We start from the raw sequence: 24096 nt of genomic DNA on the forward strand, positions 1-24096 counted from the left end.
TAGGTAATGATTTAATCCCTTAATAAACTTCTCTTTCTTCTTCTCTTGCGTGTCAACCAAGTGAGGGGCATAACGAGACAACTCATTAAATTTGATGACATACGCGATCACTGCTCTACCCTCTTGAGTCAACTTCAAAAATTCATCACTCAACTGAGATCGAATAACAACAGGAACAAACTTCTAGTCAAAACGGGTCTTGAAATCTACCCAAGTCAAAGTCGTCAAATCTAGACCCTCCTTCCACGAGTTCCATCAAAATAAGGCTGCTCCATCAAGCTCATGTGCAGCCAACTCTTGTTTTTAGACCTCTGTGAGCTACATATAACCAAACACCATCTCACATTTTTGGACCCAAGCGTCAACTGCAGTGGGTCCTCTATCTCTAGAGAATTTCTGACCTCTCAAAAAACTAGTCTTTGTTTCCCTTCGCAAAGGGATCTCCCTGCTGGCTTAATTATTGTTATGCACAACCTGAAGTAACTGAGCCATCATCTCCTCCATATTAACCTGCACAATATTGGTTACCCCGGTAGCAGTCATCGCCGCCGCATTAGCAGTTGTTTCTTCCCTTATGCCACTAGGCTCAGCATTTCTCAAATTAAACCTTCCAGCCATCACCTTCAAGTTAAACATACAAAAAGAATTTGTTCATAAATACTTAGAATAAATTCAACCACCAAACTAAACCGGCTAACCCATGTTTCCATAATCTGAGGATCACCTAAACTCTCACAAGTCGAGGGTAACCTAGAGCTCTGATACCAACCTGTCACATCCCAAAATTTGGACAATTAAATATTAAATTAGGACGAAATCCCAATCAATATTCCATCATCCAAATCCTAAGGATGAAACAAAAATCTAAATGCTTTTGTCTCAATTTGGTTTAAGTAAATTTCAATGCTAAAAAAAAAAATTACAAGGGATAAAAAAAAATTACAAAACGCCAACCAAACCATCTATCATAAATTCATAACTATCCAATTCCTCAAACATCAAAGTAGCAACAAATAGTTAAAACAATTAAAATAATGTAAAGTTAGAAAATAACCCACAATACCAAATTATGAAAATACTAAGGTCATAAAAACAAACAAATAAATAAATAAACTAATATCGACCCTAAACTAAAGAAAACAAAAGAAGTCCGAGAGACATGTCCTACAACCATAGTTATTTCTCGTCACCACCGTAGTCCCAACTAATCTTGCAAAGAAAGCTCGGCTGCGCTCAAATAGAACACACTCGAGATTCCAAGAGACAAAACGGGACAGTATACAAGTATACTGGTATGAGTACAAGATTTCACACCCATGTGTCCACCAAACACAAACAAAAGTACATTTAATTCTTGTTACGGGACAAGACAAATAGTTCCACTCGCACCGAGACGAACGAGTAGTTTCTCGAGATACGGTGGCATTTAGTTTCTTGCTCGTACACGCCTAAATATAAATTGAGTATAAAAAAAATAAAACTAAAAATAATAAAGAATATAGTGGGTCAGTCTTGCATAAACGCTAGTAAGACCCACCATTCTGCAAAAAAATAAAGTTAGTATAATTTAATCATAAGTAAATTACTGAAGAAGTAAAAAAAAAATGTATCGTTTCATGCTTAAATCATTCGAATTGACCAAAACTGTAAGAACAAAAGTTGTAAAGAATAAAATTTCCTAAAAGGCCTCGTGGAAGAATTTAGTAGAAACTAAACAGGTTGAGAGAAGAAAAACCTAGACAGAAATCAACCAAAAACATGAAGCTGAAAACGAAAACAAACTGCCCTAAGATGATTTTTTTCGGAAAAGTTCAAAACACAAAAAGTGGTCAGAATAAAGTTTTACATTAATTTAAATGAAATCAATGAAAATGAGCTCGTTTCGTGGGTTGAAACAGCATCTAAAATCTACATTGCTAAAATGAATAAAACTATTGTAACCAAGATCATCGGATTACAAGTTATAATTGATCTTTTTTGTAAAAAGTTAAAATATAAAAGTTGTCTAGAATTATGTATACATGTCTCTGCCCAAATTTCATAATTTATTGAGATTGTTTACTATTTTTCAAGATGTACAAATCAAAATAATTCAAACTATACCAATAAGTTCATATTTAATTCTATATACCTTAACTCCACCACTTCGGCCCTTTACTTCCAGCCTACACATATATTCCATGTGTCTCCCGTATAACTAACACCACTTTGAAGCCAAACTTGTATGGGGATATCGTCCCAACTTTGATCCACACTCCCCGGACAATTAGTGTATACGTATGTGCGTAAATCAAAGTACTCGTCTATTCTTGAGAATGAGGCAACAATATATACACAACCCCTCATCTACTCATGGGAACAAACATAACAATGCCGAGCCTAAGGCATTCAAATAAATCTCATAATCCTCACTTTTTTTTTCATACACTTTTTCTCACCAACACTCAAATAAAACAACAATTCGTGGAGTCATGGTGGAGCATTTAGAATTTATCTATGGGTTCCTAGTTTATTTTAATTTCATATATCCATGAGTGTGATGACATTCATAAAATGAATATATATAAAAACCCTAAACCTTGCATACACAACTAACCAAAATAATTAAAATCAATCCATCATTTTCATGCAAATACAATATCAAACCAACATCAAATAAATAAATAATAATAATAATAATAAACATAAATCAAGAAAAGGGAGTTTTGCACTCACAATTATTTTTTGAAGATCAAATAAATTCTTGGAGAATTTATGAAGCCACCAAAATAAAACAGTAACCCTTTTTTGTTTTTTTTCCTCCTCCTCCTCCTCCTCTCTCTCTCTCTCTCTCTCTCTCTCTCTCTCTCTCTGCTTTCCTAGTTCTTTGTTGATCCTTTTTGTGTTGTTTTTTTTTTCTTTTTTGTCTCCCTTTTTTTTGTCTTCTTTTCTCTCTCTCTCTCTCTCTCTCTCTCTCCCATGGTTGCAACTACTACTATAAATTGTATAGGCAACCTAGGGTTCCTATGTATATGTATCTAAACAAAAAGGCTCTAAATTATTATCTTTTGTTTTATTTTATTTTCTCTCTCCATTAATTTAAATAAAATACAACTATTACTAGATCAAAATATACTAACTAATTTGTCCCCTATTTTTTTTAAATAATTAATCTTACCTCTAGATTAATGACTTTCATCATAAATTTATTTTAGGTTTAAAATTAATAATAATAAATAATGATTTAAGAAAAATTAAGGTCGCTACACTAGGTGTTGGATTGGGATCCGGGAAATTATCTAAAGTATGGATCTAGGCTTGGATTCGTGGTTGTATTTATTTTTGCGGTTGGTTTGCCTTGTGTTGCAGAGTATTCTTAAATTTTGAGATGACATTTCTTAAGGGGCAGAGATTATAACGGTTTGGGTTAGACCCGACCTTTACATGTTCTTGGATCTGTGATCCGATACTCTTTATCGTTGTCTATACTCCTTGTCGTGTTATTGTTGAGTTTGGAGTTGTTGGTTGTGTTGTGAAGAGGTTGGTAGTTCATTTTTTTAAAGGAAATAATGTTTTTTTTTCTTCAGGTTCACTCAAACGGTATTTCTTGTGCTCGAACGGTCTTCTACAGTCTGCAAAACTTCTAAAAGGGTGTCATTGTGCACTCAAGCCATGTTTCAGTCTCTAGAGCAGTCTCACTTATTTGTGTCTAATACTCAAGCGATGTTTTGGTTGCTCAGCTATCCATGCGTATATCAGATTAGGGAGAAGGGTATTTTTTTCACTTTCATCTCCTCTCTCTCTCTCTAAAACTTTTCTAAACCTAATTTCTTCTCTCTCTCTCTCTCTCTCTCTCTCTCTAGTTCTTGCTTAAAACCTCTCATACACCCTAATCCATTGATTTCACACCATAGTGCTTTGGAGTAAAACGAAGTGTTCGGCGAGGGCTTCCATTTAATCTGAGTGGATCGTCGTTTCGTCGCTGGTAATTTTGGGCTATCTCATCTTCACTTCAAGAGGTAGGGATTTCTTTGCTCCTTTTCAATACCCTGTTATAGATAAACATGCGGTAATTTATATAGCATTTAAAAACAAGTTTGTTAAGAATTTTTACAAAAGATGATAGAGGTTTGGGGTTTGGATTTTGGGAGTTGGAATTAGATGAGTTGTGGGTGTTTCGATTAATTAAGAGGTAGCTGGGCATGTTCATGTTGAGAGTGGGAAAAAAAACCCTAATTTATCATTATGGGCTTAATTAATCCTAAAGGGGTGAAGATGTGTAATAATCGAGTTAAGTGTTAAAAAATTGGAACAGTGGCTTAGTTATTAAAATGAAACTTAATTGGGTTTAGTAGTGGTTTTGATTAACTTTGTATTGTAGTTGTGTTTTATGAATTGAATTGGTTTAAGGAAAAAGGTGAAGTTTTGGCCAAGGGTGGACGTAGTTGATGGTTTTGAAACAACGGAATTTATTTTGGAAATAAAATGGCGTGTGTAACTCTTTTAGGAAATGAAATGAGACATGGTTGATTTGAAAAGGTGGAATCAGTTATGGATTTATATTGTATGAGTCTTGTATCAATTTATTTGTATAGAGGTTTTGTCCTTGGTCATCGGTGGAGGATGACATTGTTGTTGTTGAGTAGATGATGTGTATGTATTACACTTGTACAATATTATGTCGCTTAGCATGTTGTGCTATTATTGTGTTATTGTTTGGGAGTTTGTTTCCCTCTAAGTGAGGCCGATAAAGCGTGGTGCCTTGACAGAGGTTCCTCGCTCCTTCCGGTTTGCACTTGGTAAATAGTGAGAAAAGGTTTGTTTGTCTCCGTATTGAGCCGGTAAAGCGTGGCGCCTTATGATAGGTTCCTCTCTATTCCGGTTTACACCCGATTTATGTTCATTTATTTTTATTTAGAAATATATGTTTTCTCGATATCCTGTTACGGGTGTTCATTGCCCTTGGGCCTATAGCCAGGGGAGATAGTAGATATGTTATTGCATAAGTGTGTGTAGTGGGTTGAGTTATGGGATTGGGTTATGACTCGTATATGTGAATGTGTTTTCAAAACAAAATGTGGAGACGAAATTCTATTATATCAACATGGAGGTTTAAATAACCAAGGTTGTATTATGAAGAAATGCTTTTGGAACTAAATTGGGTAAGTGGAAAGAAAACATATGGTTTTACCCTTGTAGTGCTCAAATGAATGTTCTTGTTGAAAATGTATTTATGTAAGTATTTTTTGAATATTAAATTGTCACATTATCTATATTGTACATCACGGTGCATTCATGATCATAGATATCTGTATGTTATTATTGTTTAGGATCTTGTTAGGATCTCTATTGAACTTTATGTTCATCCCACATTATTAATCATTTTCATGGTACACGTTGAGAGATGATTCAAGATCGGTAATCTTCCTGAATTGTTCGCCACGGGGCCTATACTTATTGTCAGGATGCCATTGTTGTAAAAGGGTTAAACCCTTACTTTTAATGTAAAGATGTGAGCCTACAGGTATTTTGTTTAAATATAAACCCTATTGCATTCCATGTATATACGATTGAAAGGACTTTCATTTATTTATGTATGTATAATTCCGCATGTTCTTAATAGAAAAGGATTTTTGTTAATGGATATAGTAATATTATTCAGGTAATAAAAAATGGGGTGTGACGAGTTCAAATACATCCCACATTATCTTACGCTGTGTTTGGTTGGGGATTTGGTAAGGAATTTAGAAAAGTAAAGGGATAAAATGTGTGAAATTATGTGAAATATATATATATATATATTATTTACATTTCACTTACCTTTTTCCCTGTCCCTTTACAAATCCCTTCATAAATCCCCTAACCAAGCACAGTGTTAAGATTTCATGACACAAATTGCGTAAAACTATCCAAAATCAGGGCTCACCCTGAACAAACAGTGTTAATCGTCAACCGTTAACTTTGTACACTCCGTTGATTATTTTAGTTAATTTCTATAATAATCACTAACAATTACAAAATTAGATCACTATTGCTGTTATACCATTTAATTACAATTTACAAGAGAAAATATTAACACATACGTTCTAGAATAACCAATCAATGTACATATTATTGTAAACCATTAAATCAAACCATAATATGAAATAATAACATTAAATAATAAAATAAATCACACATGTATGAATTACTAATTTACGAGATTCGATTAAATAGACTAACACAACACTTATTTTTAGTCCTCATAAATAATTGAAGTTGCAATATTGACTTTTTAATTTTCAGCCCAGAATTTTTAAAATTAAGATTTCATAATTAAAACTACAAATAAATTATTTAGACAATTCTAAAATTCGTGAAATTTTTAGAAATGTTCAACAAACATGTCATGGTCATTTTACAAAAATAATTTCTCGAAACTAAATTATAAATAATTCTACAAAACTACAAGAAGTTACATGACACTAATTTGACCCACTTTCTTAAAATAATTCCACACTAAAATCTGTAAATCAAAACCCTAATCTAAAATTAAGGATGAAACTAGACTTCTCAAATTTCATTTTGAACTCAGAAAATACTAGATTTGGTCTATTATAGGATTTTAGTGAATTTTCAAATATAATGCAAAATCTATCTCAAAATTCAAATTTAATTAAAATTTTATATAAATTCGTAAAAAGCTAAAATAATTGATAAAAAAATTCTGAATGATCTAGACATCATTCTTAACAACTTTGTAGAAAAAATCATATTGAAATTTTGAGTATAAAATTATCTAAAAATTTGTACAAAATTCTGGCAGATTTTAGAACCACGTGATCAAACCAAATAAAATCTTCAAGCATCCACCACATATCACAAATTACACATGCAAGCATAAGTCTAAGGCTGTATCATGATTTTAATACTACTAATATATAAATAAATCTGCAAACATTTAATAAATATCACTGATTTCATATACAATTACAAACAAGTACAATATCATATTTTTTAACCTTATTTATACTTGAATATATTTTGAAATTGAAGACCAGAATGGGAGGGTTTTGAAGGTTTTCATACTTAGCAATGAAATTGAAATGAGGTGGTGAAATGGTAGGTAAACTCTAGCCTTCTTCTTTCACTTTCTTCTTTTTTCTAACTCTTGCTTGTTCTCACAATTTTATTCTTTCTTTTCTTTTTTTTTCTTTTTTTGGTTTACCTGCTCTCTCTCTCTCTCTCTCTCTCTCTCTCTCTCTCTCTAATTAGTGAAGTGTTGCATGCATAAATAGATAAACCCACTCAGCCACCTTCATTATGATATATGAATACAAATTTTCCAATATCCAATGTTGTCATCATAGCCTATGAGTGTAGCCTACCATGCAAAGAAACAGGTGGTGGGGTGATTAACCCATACTGGCCACCTAATTTGTTGATTTTTTATTTTTATTTTTTTGAATTGTATGACAAAATTGTATAATTATATATTTGTGTGGGTTTCTAAAAATCAGTTAATTAAAATTTTCAGCTAAGGTATTTAGCAAGGTATAGACATCCCATTTTGACTGACCCCAATGATTACTTCATGTTTAGAATGTTTGAGATTGTTTGGGGTTGTTGTACAAACCTGTTTTAGCCAAAAATTAACTTTTTGTAAAAATGACCATTTTATCCCTGGACTTGTTTTAGCCAAAATCCAACTTTCTAATCCCGAGGAAGAGAGGGAACTCTGGTTGTACTTTGATCAAATACATTTTTCAAAATTAGTGGCCAGTTTTATCAAAAACATTGATTGAAAAGCAATTCGGGCTTACTTGGGCCACAAGCAAGCCAAGGGCATGGAACCTCGCACTTGTGCATGCATGGATGGCACATGTACTGAGACAAGTGGTGCGTGCACACTTCCAAGTGTGGCAAAGCCTCTTTTGGAAATTCAATCTTTGTACATTTTTGGAGAGAGACAACAAAAGGAAACGATGGGAAGCCCTAGAGTGCTCTACAAACTTCCCATTTGCCTAAATAGGGAGCCCTCCCCCCTCTCTTTCAAGGGATTAGCAACTTGAGAGTTTTTGATGAGTTTTGAGAGTAATACACCCCTTCTTTCCCCCATCTTGCCTTGACTTTGAAAATACCGCTCGTACAACAACTTTAATCAACTAAGAACACACTAAGGCTTGAAGAACATGAACTATTTCAGAAACCTAAGCCTAATAGAGGCAAGCAAGAAAAGGTTTTCTGGCACTTTTCTTCGCGTGCCTTCAGTGTACTCAAACCAACAAGTAATTAGGGCATTAATTTCAATGTTCAATCATAATTTTAGTGTTAATCATAATTAGGACATTAATTTCAGTGTTCAATCATAATTAGGGCATTAATTTCAATACTCTTTTTGGTCTTTATTTCAGTGTTCAATCATAATTAGGGCATTAATCCATCATATCATCTTATAGGGTGTTAGGTTTGTTAAGTTTTTTGCCTATTTTCGCATGCTTTGATTGTTATTCATTAAACAACATGTTTAGTTAGTTTAATCATACAAAAAAGCATGCATGTAACGCCCTCAAAATAAACCCATAATAACCATAACATTAACATGCATTTTTAAAAGAAAACGAATCATTAGAGTTATTCATCAGAGTATTCTTATTGAAAGACATCACATGTAACATCCTGCAACATCAAAATAAACGCCCTAAGGGCTTACATCTTTCCAAGCTAACACTTGGACACAAGAAAGATGAGTACTAACTCTTTTACAAGTTAAGCCCTAGGCTTGAATGTTTACATGAAATCTCAAAAATAAAAAAATAAAACATATAACTAAAGACAAGTCTTCAAAATCCCAAACATCAAATCCTTCCAGGCTAAGTCCGTGGAGGTAGCTTATCACCTGAACCTGAAAATGATGTTCCCATAAAGGGTGAGCCACAGCCCAGTAGAAAAATACTAAACCAAATATAAGCATTGAATAAAGCTATAGCATTCAATAGATGGTTAACCAAGATAATCAATTTTATCATTAAACAGTCTCATGACACTAATGTCTAAGACACATTTCACTTTCCATTATTATCAACATGGCTCAGAACCTGGCCAAACTTACAACAGTGAATTATATATCATATTCCCATTACTTCCAATATCAACAAAACAAATGAGACTCATGCTCATATCAAAACACTTCATACTTCTCATTTGATACACATTTTAGTGCTGTATCAATAATTATGTAAAAACACTTCAATATAATAAGCACACATAAAAATGGTGCTAATGGAGTCCATCCCCTATCTCCTCCCAAACAAAAATCCGGTTTAGAGGTCCATCCCCTATCTTCCCCTAAACCGTGGAGTACATCCCCTATCTCCTCCCAAACAATATGCATATGCAATGCTCAATCAATACATGTAATTTCTGTATTAATTCAATAGTCTACATTTATGACTTAACAAATTGATTAGTTTCAATTTTCCTTAATCCGCATGCAATGTCTACAACAAGCACGACTATCCTCCACCGATAGCCCAAAACAGTTATTTCTAGACTCGAAAAATAAATATACCAACAATTCAATAGGCGAGTGATTTATATTATCCAACTACACCATTTAATCAATAAATTCCCCAATTTCATGGATTTAACCAAATTTCCCAATTTCCTTAAATTAATTACTCAAATCAATTTAGCAATTCAACTAGGGTTTTGTTCCCAAAATTTTCAAAGTGTCCCCAACCTATCAAAATACCAAACTTAGAACAAAGCATATAAAATGGAGTAGGAAAATCCCTACCTTGAAGTGAAGAACTCGAATGGATAAGATGAAGATGAAGACCCAAATTCCAAAGTGCTCCAAACCACCAAACGTTCAGATTAAATGGAAGCCCTCGACTCACTCTATCTTTTTAATAAAGGATCTAAGGTAGAAACTCACTCTAAGTAGATCAAACTTAAGAGAGAAGGTGTGTAGGGAGAGGGAGAAGACGGTTCTAGGGTTTTAAAATCAAAAAGGAGATGAAAAATGATCCTGAAAGTCGGATCTCGGATTTTTATACCAGTCGCCCCGCTCGAGCGTGGAAACCCCCGCTCGAGCGCCACTCACAGACTCCCGCTCGAGCTGCCAAACTCCCGCTCGAGCGGCGAATGCACTCTCCCAGAAGTTTTTGCAGACAGGTCCCCACTCGAGCGCCCAACTCCCCGCTCGAGCGTCACTCACGCCTTCCCGCTCGAGCGTCAAATCCCCCGCTCGAGCGTCCAACACTACACAGGACATACTGGATGGGTGTATTCCCCGCTCGAGCGTCCAAACCTCCGCTCGAGCGGACAAGCCAAAATCTGGGCAACTAGACTTGGTTCCTAAGCTCAACCAACCTACTCCAAAACTTCCCAACACAACCCAAGACTCACAATAAGAAAATAATGAATGACAACAACAATTATACAATGACGGAATCTACGGAACCTAAGTCCGGATACAATAATCAAATGGGAAAAAACCGGGGTCGCTATAATGCACAAGCCCGGTTTGATTATCATGTAGTCTTAGGGTATTTTTTGTCTCTCTCTTAGTTGTTAGTTGCTTTTTGTATACAAGCATCATATTAGTATCTTCAAAATGGGATTACGGTCATTACTTGCATGTATAGTTGTGTATTAGGTCATATTATATTTATGTATTGCATGAAATACACGTAAGTGGGCATCCGGGTAAGTTTTCTCCATCTTCATAGCATATGTGTACTCCTTGCAATATTATTTCAATAATCCAAGTTTCTACGCTTTACATGAAAAATTGTTTATTTTGATTGGTTTTTATAAATATTGTCTATCCTAGTTTAAGAGTATGGACATGGATTGATAAGATCCACTTTTATTGATAAGATCCTCTTTGTGACAACCTTGATCCGTAATTAGTCCATAATCTATGGTTAAGAATGCTAATTAAGTTTTAAGAATGAGATTATGTGTTAATTGTGCAATTTATATGTTATTTGTGTTTATATCTGTTTATGGTAGAAATATTTGTCTGTAATTCTGTTTCGATATGGGATTTGAGGGCCTTAACGGCATCCGAACACGAACTTGACTAGGTCAACGTGTAATTTAGAATTTTTGAAATATTATGGTAAGTTTAATTAGAATTCGATTTACAATCAAATAATTGGAATAAACTAATTAAATTAAGCTAGATTAATTAGTTTTAATCATTCTTAATTAGTGAGTGCTAGGTAAGCATATATAAGGCCAATGTTGTATCAAAAACATTCTATATACACTCTAAACTTCATTCCTTGCACTAAAAACATGAGATAGAGAGACAGAGAGAGTTGAGCTCAAAGCTAGATAATTGGAGAAATCAACCATGAATTGCTAGGATTCAAGGGAATTAAGGACTCTAGGTGAGAATCATCTTCTTAACACTTTGCATTCAAGACATTAGTGTATGAATTCAAGAGGTTTAAGTGATTGAACATGAGAATTAAGCTTAGATTGTGGAATTTGAGATCATTCCATGCATGCATGCATAATTCATGGATTTTGAGTATTATTCCAACAAATTCTTACATGCAAGTGCATATCTTTGCTATATCTTGAGAGCTCACCATGATTTTCCATGAAAACATTTCATGTGTTCATGTTTTAGAAGTTTTGAATCCAAATTTTTGCATGCATGTTGTGAATATGAAGTTTCAAGTATAAATTGATTTGTGTTTGGGCCTTGATTTTACAAATTAACCTTCATTTCATATTTTACTACAAGTTTCCAAGTATTTTCTATCGTTTTTGGCCCAAATGAACAAGATTAAAGCTTTGGAATTGAGTTTTGAACCTTTTAGAGCAATTTGGAAATTCTAGAATTCGTAGGATTCGCTCGAGCAATGGTTCCTTCGCTCGAGCATATTTTGCAAGCTCTTAGAAGTTTTGTAGAGATTGATAGGCTCGAGCGACCAAAAGATTACTCGAGCGACCACCCTTTATTTTCAGTCTTGGCTCAAGCGTAAAATGAGAGCATCCAGTACTTTTGCAGGCTAAGGGGTCCACTCGAGTGACTAAAGCTTCGCGCGAGTGAACTACCCAGTTTTCTGAAATTTTACAAAGTGTTTCAAAGTGCTTAATTGCATCCTCATTCCATCTTAGGCATTCGTAAGCCATGGTTTAGACTACAATAATGAGGATAAGGGTTAGAAACACACCTAGAAAGAAATGAAATAAGACAAGTGTTTACAGAGCGTGTGTTTCAATGTATATCTGTCATGTTTTTGTATAGGTCATGTGCCACCGTCTGTCTGATTCGTCTATTATGCTTCTGGAGCTATCTGTAAGTAACAACCTTGTAAAGATATGTTCAATTATAAGTATTTTCTAATAGATCTGATAAGCACTGTTTTCTAAAATGATATTTTCTATATAAATGAATGATTGTCCAATTTTTGAAATGTATCATGGCATCCTTAGCATCATATAAATCTGTTATCTGTTACCTGGTACCAGGGATCTCTATGGGTTCCATTTATGGAACTATCTGTGAAACTTATATGGTTATCTGTTACGATTGTGCACAATCATCTGTCTAATATGAATATGGGTCTTAATGACCATATGCTCTGTATATGGGTCTTTATGACCAATATGATCTATTAGCGCTAATGGATGTACCACGTATAATTATTTATAACTCTGAATATGTATCTAAATCTATTTATGATGTGAATTCTGATTTCTAAATCTGTTATGGACATTATTCATAAAACCTTTACTCTTTTGTTATTCATTGGGCTCTAGCTTATTGTTTATATTATGTATGTAGGTGATCAGGTGTGTGACCAAACTTGAGACTTCCAGTCTGGATCTGTTTGTGCCAGCCAACTAGTGCGCCTCCCGAGAAGGTTCCCAGAAGTCATTTGTGAACCATGTGAACAAATCCTAAGTTTGTTTTATTTTCTTATGTTTCTTTTGTATGTAAGGCTAAGTCTCTTTTTGTTTATCTATACAGGTGATGACGCAAGTATGACGTCATAATATATGTAAATATAAAGTTAATTTTTTTGTCCTATACAAGTCTGCACAGCTCTATGGACGTTGTATATCTATTATTTGCTTCCGCTAGCCCCTTAATCTACTAATATGTTTCAGATGCCTTCGGTAATCTTAGGATTACTGGTCAATTACGATGCTAAACCTATAGGGGCGGCTTTGGGTCATGACACCCTTTTATTTACAAATCATTATTTTTTAGAATATGTGGCGTTATTCTTTTAATCTAAAATGGAACCTATACCACATCTGTGAGGAGATGTGCTGTCTTCTCAAACCGTACCTATTTTTTAAGAGTTTTCTTTTAGTTTGTAATAGTGTTTTTTTTTCTTTTGTTGTTCTTGTACTCTGTTTTTCTTTTAATATATTGCCTAAATTTTTGTTTCTCAAAAAAAAAAAAAAATGGTTACCATTTATTTCAACCATTTTTTTTTAGAGTTAGGTTAAGTGCAATTCTTAGTATGAGAATTATTAGTAAGGAGACTATTAGTATGGTGGGATTGAGTGAGGAGATTAAGAAAAAAAAGAGTTTGTTTGATGACCACCAGGTTAGTAAGAATTATTATTTGTTTTGTTATTCTATGATGGAATTAACTATATGAAATTCCATAATTACCCTTGGTATTTTTGATGTATTTTAATATTAAAAATTATATTTTATAAATGTATATGTATTTTCTGGTATAAATATATTATTATACTATTATAGTTTAATATTACAATAAGGGACAAAATATTCATTTTTCTCTAATCCCACGGGATTGGATGGAATTAGAGACGAAATGGATGTCCCTCAGTTTAATATTAAAATATAATAGTATAATAATATATTTATACAAAAAAAATCCATATATATATTAATAAGATATAATTTTTAATAGGGAGCCGTTATTCCCACTCCACTTTACTCCAAATATTCTCTATTCTTTGTCTTTATTATACATAGTTACATTAATAACTTAACACAGGTTTAGTGGATACGGGAGACTTCTAGTTTCTGGATGACCTATTCCAGATTCGTTACTAAAAAAAGGCCTATATATGCCCTACTTTCCCTTTTCAACTAAAAAATGTATTTCATGTGCTTGAAATTTCCTCTAATTGAGTCTTTGTGCATCAGTTAGCTATTGATAACAACTGAACTGTAACCTTTTCTTCTAATTCCTTCCTTATTCAGGCTCGTGACGACTAGCAAGAGGCAAATAAAAAATTCCACTTCAAATTTTGGACCTCAACATACTGTCACGTAGTTAGTTGCACCAAGGTAGTGGCAGAATTTGTCTTGCCCTTTATTCCATGTTCAAGGGTGTCTAATGAATACAAGATGGGGAGTTTTCGAAGATAGGGGAGTGCCCACTTTTTAAAGAACCTAAATCCGGGTGAGGCTTGTGGGATATCCCAACCCTACTATCGTTATGCCTTTGATATCCCAGGATTTGGGCTTGAATAGTTATGTAGTGGAGTATTATGTATTTCTTTTGATGTTTCGTTCATCGCTTTGAGTCATTGAAATTTTTTTCTACTCTTACTTAAACTCTCGTAACTTTTTCGGGTTGTAAACTTTGAGTTTTGGGCATTGGAACTTGCCTTGGTTTGCAAAATCATTTTCTGAATTTCTAGGCAAAACCACTCGTGCAGAATTGAAAACTGCTTGAACGGATCTTCATAAGATTTTTCCAAAATTTTCTGGGTTTTCTGGGCATAAAACCGCTCGAGCAGATTTTTTGGTGAATTTTTGGGTAGCCCTCTGGAGCAATCCGCCCTTAAGAACAAAATTTTCGCTCGTGCAGAATTGAAGTCGCTCTGGTAGATTTTGACGCGTCTATCTTGAAATTTGTGCTCTTTTCCTCAAAACTGATGCCAAAAATGATTTTTGCTCAGATTTTCTTATTTCTCTCTCTCCCTCTACATATTCATCTATTCTCTCTAAAAACACACCCAAATCCAACTTCTCTCTAAGATTTAGCTCCAATCTTTAAGAGTTTGAGAGGGTTTCTTACACCAAATTGAAGAACCGATTGGATCGTGTTTTTGTCAACGTTGATTTCTAGGGTTTTCATCCTCTTCATTCCCCAAGCTTGAGTTAGGGATAATCTTTGAGTTATATATATATATTTTTGCAAATTTATACATGTTTTGAGTATTTCATCAAGTTGTGAGCTATGGTTGATGTTAGAAGTTGATTTTGTCTATCTTTCCCAAAATTTTGAGAATATGAGCTTATTCTAGGTTGTGGGTGTTATTTTGGAAAAACCTTTTCAAAGATGGAACTAAAACCTTGTTTTTTGTGGAAACCCTGAATTTGGATATTTTGGAAAAAAAGTTGTGATATTATGAAATTGATACTTGATAATTTACCATGTGAGTAAATGATGGAAGAAATCCTATAGTTGTATTAAATGAAGAGATTTCATTAGAAATGAAAAATTGTAAAATTAGAAAGCTTGAACAATAGTTGGCTATTGTTATTGTGGAAAGATCAAATGCTAAAAATGATGTTTCATATGTGGAGAATGCATGAATGTTGATATTGTATTTTGTCTCTTGGAAAAAAAATGCTATGATGTTATATTAATAAAAGACGTGAATTTGATCACAATAGAGGATTGTGTGGGTGAATTGAGAAATTGAGAAATTTGAAGGCATTCATATAGAAATATATTGCATTGGCACTTGATTTAGTTGTCATCACCTTTCAAATTGTCATTGTTGAGATGTTTAAATGGAACTTTATTATTGCATTGAACATTGTATCGCTATTCCATTTTATCATTAATGCAATTGATTTTGAATATTGTATTGGAATAAGTTTTACCTTGAGAAAGGGAATTGTTTTGTGAAACAAAATCATATTGATTTGTTTTTTGGGGTAAATCCATTGGTAAGTCCAGATAGGAGGTATAGTTGGTATTGGTTAAGTTGGTCTGAGTGTCTATGGTGAAAGATCGAAAACACGTGCAAATGAGGTACCACGTGCCTTCCGATTAGCTACCGGTAAAGTAAGGATTGATAGTTCTTGTTATGCCTACTTGTAGACACCAACCTATGGATTACTTGAATTGTATTTACTACCCCTTTGAAATACATTGAAATTATTAAATTGTTAAATTCTCAAGATTGCATTGTGCACAAAAATTTCAAAAGATAAAGATATATGTTTTTGAATATGGCATGACATATGCATTGATCCCATGAATTTGCATATAAAATGTATATAATTTGTTAAGATTTTCCTACTGAGCTTTGTGCTCACCCTATGGGATTTTGTATAGGAAAGGATGTGGTGATCCCACCAAGTTAGAGGTGTGGAAATATGTTTTGAGAGCACAAGGCTTTTTTCTTTGTTGTAATTATTTTTGACAAGCCAAGGGCTTTATATGTATGGGTTCGAAAAACACTTTTGTGTAACTAGGCTGAAGCCTTGAAAATTGTAGCCCTTGAGGGCATTTATTTGCACTTGACTTGTATGCCACATGCTATAGATTCATGTACTAGGGATGTTGAACGTATAATCTCATGTGAAATATTCTTTTGTAAATCTCTTGATGGTTAATGAATACGAATATTGGAGATTTGAGGATGATGTTAATATTAAAACTTACTTACATTAAACAATGGAAGTTGGTAAATCTTTATTGTGTAATTTCTTTGGGGCGTGACAATGCCTTTGCAATGTTACTTGGTTTAACTCTATTTGTGACATTTTCACGTATGTAGGATTGCCCCCAGTTACTAGTTGAAAAGAACGGCTCTTAAAATACACTCCATGAAAAAACCAAAATTCCGAGGGTATTTATATAAGGGCAAATTATACTAACAGTCCCTATAGTTTGGGTTTTGTGTCACTTTGATCACTGACTTTTCAATTGTAACACATTTGACCCTAAATTTTGAACCTTATTTCAAATAAGGATAATTGAAGATATCATTGCTCAATTTCAAGGGCAAAGTTGTCAATTTGATAAAATATAAACTAATTTGATAAAAATAAATTTCAAAAAAATATTTTTGAATTTTTAAAAATTATTTCTACCCACCAAAGATAAAATTATGTAAAATTGATAAATCTTTTACACATGTATTTATTTATTTATTTATTTATTTTACCAAATTAATTTTTATTATGTGTTTGGACGATGATCATGTAATGGGTGGCTGTTAAGCTTTTAATGTGTAATCGATATATTTAATATATGAAATGTTTTTAGTTTTGGATTTTTTGATTTAATAGATTGATTTAATATTAATATCAAAATTGTCGTCATATTTGACTTTTGAAAAAATAAAAACTAATTTAATGAAAATAAATACATGATCACCATCAAAACACATAATAAAAATTAATTTGGTAAAAGTAAATATGTAAAGATTTATCAATTTTACATAATTTTATCTTTGATGGGTAGAAATAATTTTAAAAAATTCAAAAAATATTTATTTATTTATTTTTGTCAAATTAGTTTATATTTTATCAAATTGACGACTTTGCCCTTTAAATTGAGCAATGGTATCTTCAATTATCCTTATTTGGAACAAGATTGAAAATTCAATGTCAAATGTGTCGCAATTGAAAAGTTAAGGACCAAAGTGACACAAGTTCCAAACTATAGGGACCGTTAGTGTAATTCGACCTTTATATAACTATGTATAATAAGGATAAAGAATCGAGTGTATTTGGAGTAAAGTGGAGTTCGAATAGCAGCTCCTTTTTTAATATAAAAATATATCAAAAATACCAAGGGAATTTATGAAATTTCATATAGTTAATCTCATCATAGAATAACAAAACAAACAAGAATTATTACTAATCCACTGGTCATCAAACAAATATAATTTTTTTCTTAATCCCCTTACTCAATCACACCACACTAATTGTGACAACGTCATTATGTAATATTCTTTTAAATTCTTTAATTTCGCATGTGCTTAAGTTCTTAGTATGAATTTGAATGCTAATTAAGTGATCAATGTGGTTTTTGAATGCATATCTGTCAATCGTAGGAATATCGGTTGTTATGATCTGAAATTGAAGGCATTAATGGCGTCAAAAACCGAAATTGAGTGGTTTATTGTGATTAGCATAATTTTTAGAGCCTAATGAAGAGTTTGATTAAAATTTGATTCAATTTAAAATTAATTAAATTAAATCAATTTAATTAAGTTTGTTTGATTATTCTTAAGCTCTAATTAATTAGTTTAATCATGGATTAGTGAATTAAGCTAATCTACCTATATATATGTGTTAAGTTAGAAGCTAATCATATTTTGAGCTCAAAATTTGTTGGAGGAGAGTTGTAGAGTGAGAGAGAGTTCATTTTTAGAGAGAGAAGGAGCTCAAGTTGAAGAATTGCTTGGTAGATTGAAGAATTGACTAGAAGAACTCAAGAATTGGCTAGAGTAAGCTTGATTCAAGACCATGGGTAAGTGTTTAACTCCTAATTTATGAATCTAAGCCATCAAATATGTGAATTCAAAGAGATTAGTGTCATTAAATGTAAAATTGGGCTAGGATTGCTAGAATTGAAGTCAAGTCATACATACATGCATAATTTTGAAGAGTTCTATCATTTTTTAACATAATTTGCTATATAAGCTTGAATTGAAGGTTCTTTCATACATGCATCTTTAATTTATAAAGTTTTAAAGTTGGATTTCATGTTTTTGAAGGCTTGGAAAAGAATTTGAAGTCTATTGACACAAGCATGAGAATTTGAGGTTCATTTTAAAGAATTCTTGAAAGTTTGAGCTAAGGGTTTGAAATTGAGTACACGATTGTGTTTTTGAAAGAGTTTCTAAGTGTTCTTTTGAGTTGTGAATGAGCCATGCAAGTTCATGATTTGAAACTATGTGTTTGAAGCTCAACTCTGTTAATAAAATTCCAGAATTCTACCTTACCACTCGAGTGAACAATCTGTCAATGCATCTAGTATTTTTGCAGGTATTGCAGTTGGCTTGAGCAACCAAGTCACCGCTCAAGCAACTACCTTTTATTTTGCACCTTGGCTTGAGCAAACATCGAGCCTAGATTCAGACCATCCAATACTTTTGCAAAGCATGTGGTCCGCTCGAGCGAATTGTCATGTTTCAGCATATTTTGAAGAGTCATGTTTTATCCATTTTGGAGTTCTCATCCCTCTCTAAACATTCTTAGGCATGAATTGAACCTCCTGAATGAATATATGAGTTAGAATGAGACTTAAAAGAATTGAATAAGTTAAAGAGCAATCCGATTAAGCAATGCAATTTAATGTGTGTATGTTTATGAATTGTATAGGACTTTTGCGAGGACGTGTAAGTAACCGAATCATTGTGAGTAATATCTTAGTAAATATATTTTCCTATTACTCTATTTGTTGAATGTCTTAATGTAGTAAGTTTTCTGAATTCGTGATTTTGCAAATATGAATAAGTTCCTATCTATCTGATCAACATGATAACTATAAATGTGATTAATGTGACGCGAATGTATATGATGGGCCTAAGGTTGTTATGTATATCTGAATTGGACCAAAGGTCGTTCCGTATATTTGACAAGATGGACCCAAGGTCATTCTGAATATCTGATAAGTCTGATTATCTATTATGAGTTGATTGAATGGTCATTATACAACTATAAATGATTGGACTTGAGGTTGTTCTGTCACATGTTCGACCTGAGGTCATTCTATCATACGTTAGACCCGAGGTCATTCTATCATATGTTGAACCCAAGGTCGTTCTGTTATGATACGAAACTATTACGAGAATGATTTTGTTTAATATTAGAACTCATTCATATAACCCCTTTACTTTGATGTTATTCACTAGGCTTTCACTCACTTCGTATTTATATGTATATAGGTGAGCTACGGGATACCCAGCCTTAGTGAACCTATGAAGGACCAAGTTTTTGTGGAGTTAGCCAAGGATGCCTCAGGCACGAGGATTTTGTCTTTTGATTTTCTTTTGCTTTCTTTTGTTGGTCATGTTTGACCATGTTTGTAAATAAGTTTTAGTTTTCGTATGGCTATGATATATGTATGATCTTGGACATGTGAGATCTTTTATATATGCATGGGTGTGAGTTATTAATATACAAAATATTTTTGTTCATTCCATTTATGCACAAGCTCATTGAACAAATTTTATATTTCTACTTCCGTTTCTGGCCCCATATAATTAAATACAATTTGATTTCTATCTGAGGCCGTAGGTAATCTCATGATTACTGGTCAGTTATGATTCGAACCTCTAGGGGCGGGTTCGAGCATGACACTGATAGTCTTCTCACTAACAATTCCTATACCAACAATCACATTCAACCTAACTCTAAAAACAAATGGTAGCCATCTTTTTTTTTTCTTTTTTTTTTTTTTTTTTGAGAATCAGAAAAACAAGCAATCTATTAAAAGAAAAACAGAGTACAACAACAATAAAAGGGAAAAAAAAAGCCTTAAAAAAATAGCCATGGTTTGAGAAGACCACAAATCTACTCACTGATGTGTAGGAGTGATAGATGAACCAAATAGCTTGAGCTCGACTCGTGTTCGACTTCTTAAAACAAGCCAAGCTTGAACACATTTTAAAGCTCGTTAAGGTTTTCAAACCAAGCTTGAACAGTCAATTGCTCGTTTGCCTAGGCTCAATAAGCCTAAAATTATATAAAATATCAAATTACTCGAGCTCGGCTCAATAAAATCTTGTTTTAGATCAGCTTCAAAGTTTAACTAACCAAATTTGAACAAAATTTTGAAGTTCTTTAAAATTATCAAACCAAGCTTGAACAATTAACTGTTAGGCTCGTTCAGTTCGTTTATCATCCCTGTAGATGTGGTATGGGTTCCAACTTAAGGATGGAAGGTCTACGTCAAGGCATAAACCCATACCTTCGTCGTCACCGAAGATGTCGTCTGCCGTTGCTGTTACTCAAACTCCACCACTATTGGTGTTGCACCAGAAGGATGAAGCTCAAGAAACCCACAACTGTAATAATATGTTCTGGGTGACTGCTTGAGTGGTCAATCAGTTGCTCGAGCAGTTATACAAAACTTCTAGTATCTTGCCTGTTTATAGGCAAGACCTGTAACGCCCCAATATAATGACAACAACCCACCTCATAATATTCAATGGAAAAGCAGAAACATACATAATATTAACCTTTCATTGATTCTTTTTTAGCGTACAAAAGATGACATATGTATATATACATTCATAAATCCTAGATCCTGAATCTATAACATATGACATATAATAATCAAATGAAACAAAATAAAGTACAAAAAAGTTAATGCCTTACTAGCTACATCTTTCTAAGTTGATGTTTTGGGAATAACAAAATCAATTAAACCACATATATATAAAGCCCAAGGCTTGTACAACAAATATTTACACAAAAGAACAAAAGAAGCTCTTGGCTCCAAGGTCCTCCCAAGCTATTTCCTTGGTGGAGGCATATCATCAGCACCTGAAAGTTATTTTTTCACATAGGATGAGCTAAAGCCTAGTAGAGATGCTTGAACACCACATATAAAGCTTAACTAAGTCATATGGTGAATGCATTTGCATGCCATTTACCAAAACATTATACTTTATCTTTCAAAACAATGCAATGCCTCAGTTTTATATATATATATATATATATATGTATATTAATTCATAAAACAATACCTTTTAAAAATAGAAAATAGGATAGTGGATACAAAACACTGGAAATCTCTAAGTACGTGTCTGCCAGTAGGCTATATAAACACTACCAAAGCTATTTTATTGGTACTAACTGGAAGGATTGGCACTTAACCGCACTGGTTTCTAGACTTTCACCAAGGACATACAGGCCAACATAATAAAACCACAACCATACCCCCTAACCAGATTCACCAAGGTATTTACCCCTTTTTTCAGAAAAACGATACAATTTTCCATATGCAATTATATATGAAATAATGTTCAATGCAAGATGTATGAATAACTAGTTTTCAATTAACCTGTTCCTCATGCAATTTCTACAACAATCAAAGTTATCCTCTACCGATAGCTCAAAACAGATATCTCTATACAAAAGACAAATCTCTAAAAATAATTATAATTTCATAAATTTCCAAAATGGGAGTGATATTACATATCTAACTCCACTTTCATCATCAACAAATACGTTCATTTTATCTTTCGAAATTCAACATCTTCCCATTTTGTTCATAGTTCAAACACTAATGATTTCCAAAAAAACATCATTTTCTTTCAAAAACACATTTAAAGAAAAAATTTCCAATATTTTAACACAACTCAACAATATACTCATTCCCACAACATTTCTCAAGAACCTATTTGAAAACCCCTCCTTTATACATTTCAAAATTCAAACCCTAAATCAAACCCCCAACTCCTAAATCACAATATTTTACAAGGAGTACATAATGAAGCTAAGAATCATACAATGAGGTTGAAGAAGTCCATACCGCAAGAGTAGAAAAAGAAAAGAGCAAGACCCAACTCTAGTCAGAGTAAAAAATAGAAGTTTTACCGATTTAAACGTTCACCTTTACGAGCTCTACACTTTTCTTCAAAGCACTAGGGCAGCGAGATAAAAGGATTTGGGTATATTTGAGTATTTAGGCAGGAGCTAAAGAGAGAGAGTGAAGAAATTAGGTCTTGGAATGTTTTAGAGAGAAAGAGAGAGAAAGTAAAAAGTGACATAAAAGACTTTTCCCCGATCTGATATACGTATAAACTGCTTGAGCGACCAAATTATCGCTCGCGTCAGACACAAGAAAGTGACATTGCTAGAGCAACAAAAACATGGCTCAAGTACACAATGACCCACTCTTAGAAGTTTTGTAGATTGCAGAAGATTGCTCTGTAGACATCTCATTTTTGACCGCCCTTAAGACTTGGGCGCCTCATGGTGAACAGATGATGATAAATAATACGTTGTACAATTGTTCAATTTTCTCAGCAAAAGGCTTTGATTTTCTACGTTCAGAGCCCAAACCTTGTACCCCTTTTGAACCAAGACCTTTTTTTTTTTTTTTAATTTATTTTAGCTTGACTACTTGGAGGCCTACTGGCCAACAGGTGGCTAGCAGGCCAATTTTTAGTTGCTGAATGTCTCCCTACATGGTCGGCCGGCCATGTTTCTTGGCAGGCAGATATTTGTTGCCAGTTGTCCCCTCTCCCATATGCATGCCTCGCACCAGCTAGCTCCATTCAGATATTTCTAACTGAGGAACCTGTTTTTCTATAAATAAATGACCAACCCCCTTGATTTTAGGTTAGAAAAAATTTCCAAAAGCCAAAAACTTGTCAAATACACACTCTCTCTATCTTGCAATATACATACACTCTACATACACTTCCTAAACCAAAAATTTGAAGCTCTTTGCTGAGATTATTAAGCCAAAATTTCAGCTCTTGAGGGTGAACACTTTGTGGTTTGTGAACCCAAGAGTATCCTCTCTTCAAATGTATAACTTTTGCCTTGTTTAAACTACTCTTCTCTCATCTTTTTCTTGCTGTTTTTACACTATTTTTGGACTTTTTATGGGCTGAAACTTGTGATTTAAAAACTACCAAAGGTGGAGGATTAACCACCCTTCCTTGAACCTTATTCCATAAGCTTATATCCTTGTGTTTCCCACTTGTTTCTCAACTTTTAGCTACTGATTTTCAAAGTTTTCAAAGGCTAAAACATGTGATTTTAAAGTCCAAAAATAGAGGGGTTAGCCACCCTTCCCTTGGCTTGCTTACTAGCTTTATTCTCTCCTACTTTTGTCTAATTTTTTCTAGTTTTTCATACTAATTTCCAGCATTGGTTTTCTTAATTTTGGGACTATTTTAGATGTTCATTTACTTTGTGCTTTAAATATCATGCTTGTATTGTTGTATGTCCTCATAGATTTGGTGGTTTAGACCTTAGACACCAATTTATTTGAGTTGATAGTTTTTTTTATTCCATAGTTTTCATACATATACTCACACTTGTAATAATCATCTCTGCAATCTCCCTCCTTTCTTGGTTTTGGTTTTTTTTTTTTTTTAAACAATTGATTGTTGTTCAAGGCATGAGAAAGAGACCTTCTATACTTAATGGTTTAATCTCTTCAGAGGTTCATTACTAGGGCA

This window comes from Camellia sinensis, chromosome 10 (genome assembly GCF_055761805.1).
Source record: "Camellia sinensis isolate YWXY chromosome 10, ASM5576180v1, whole genome shotgun sequence".
NCBI lineage: Eukaryota > Viridiplantae > Streptophyta > Magnoliopsida > Ericales > Theaceae > Camellia > Camellia sinensis.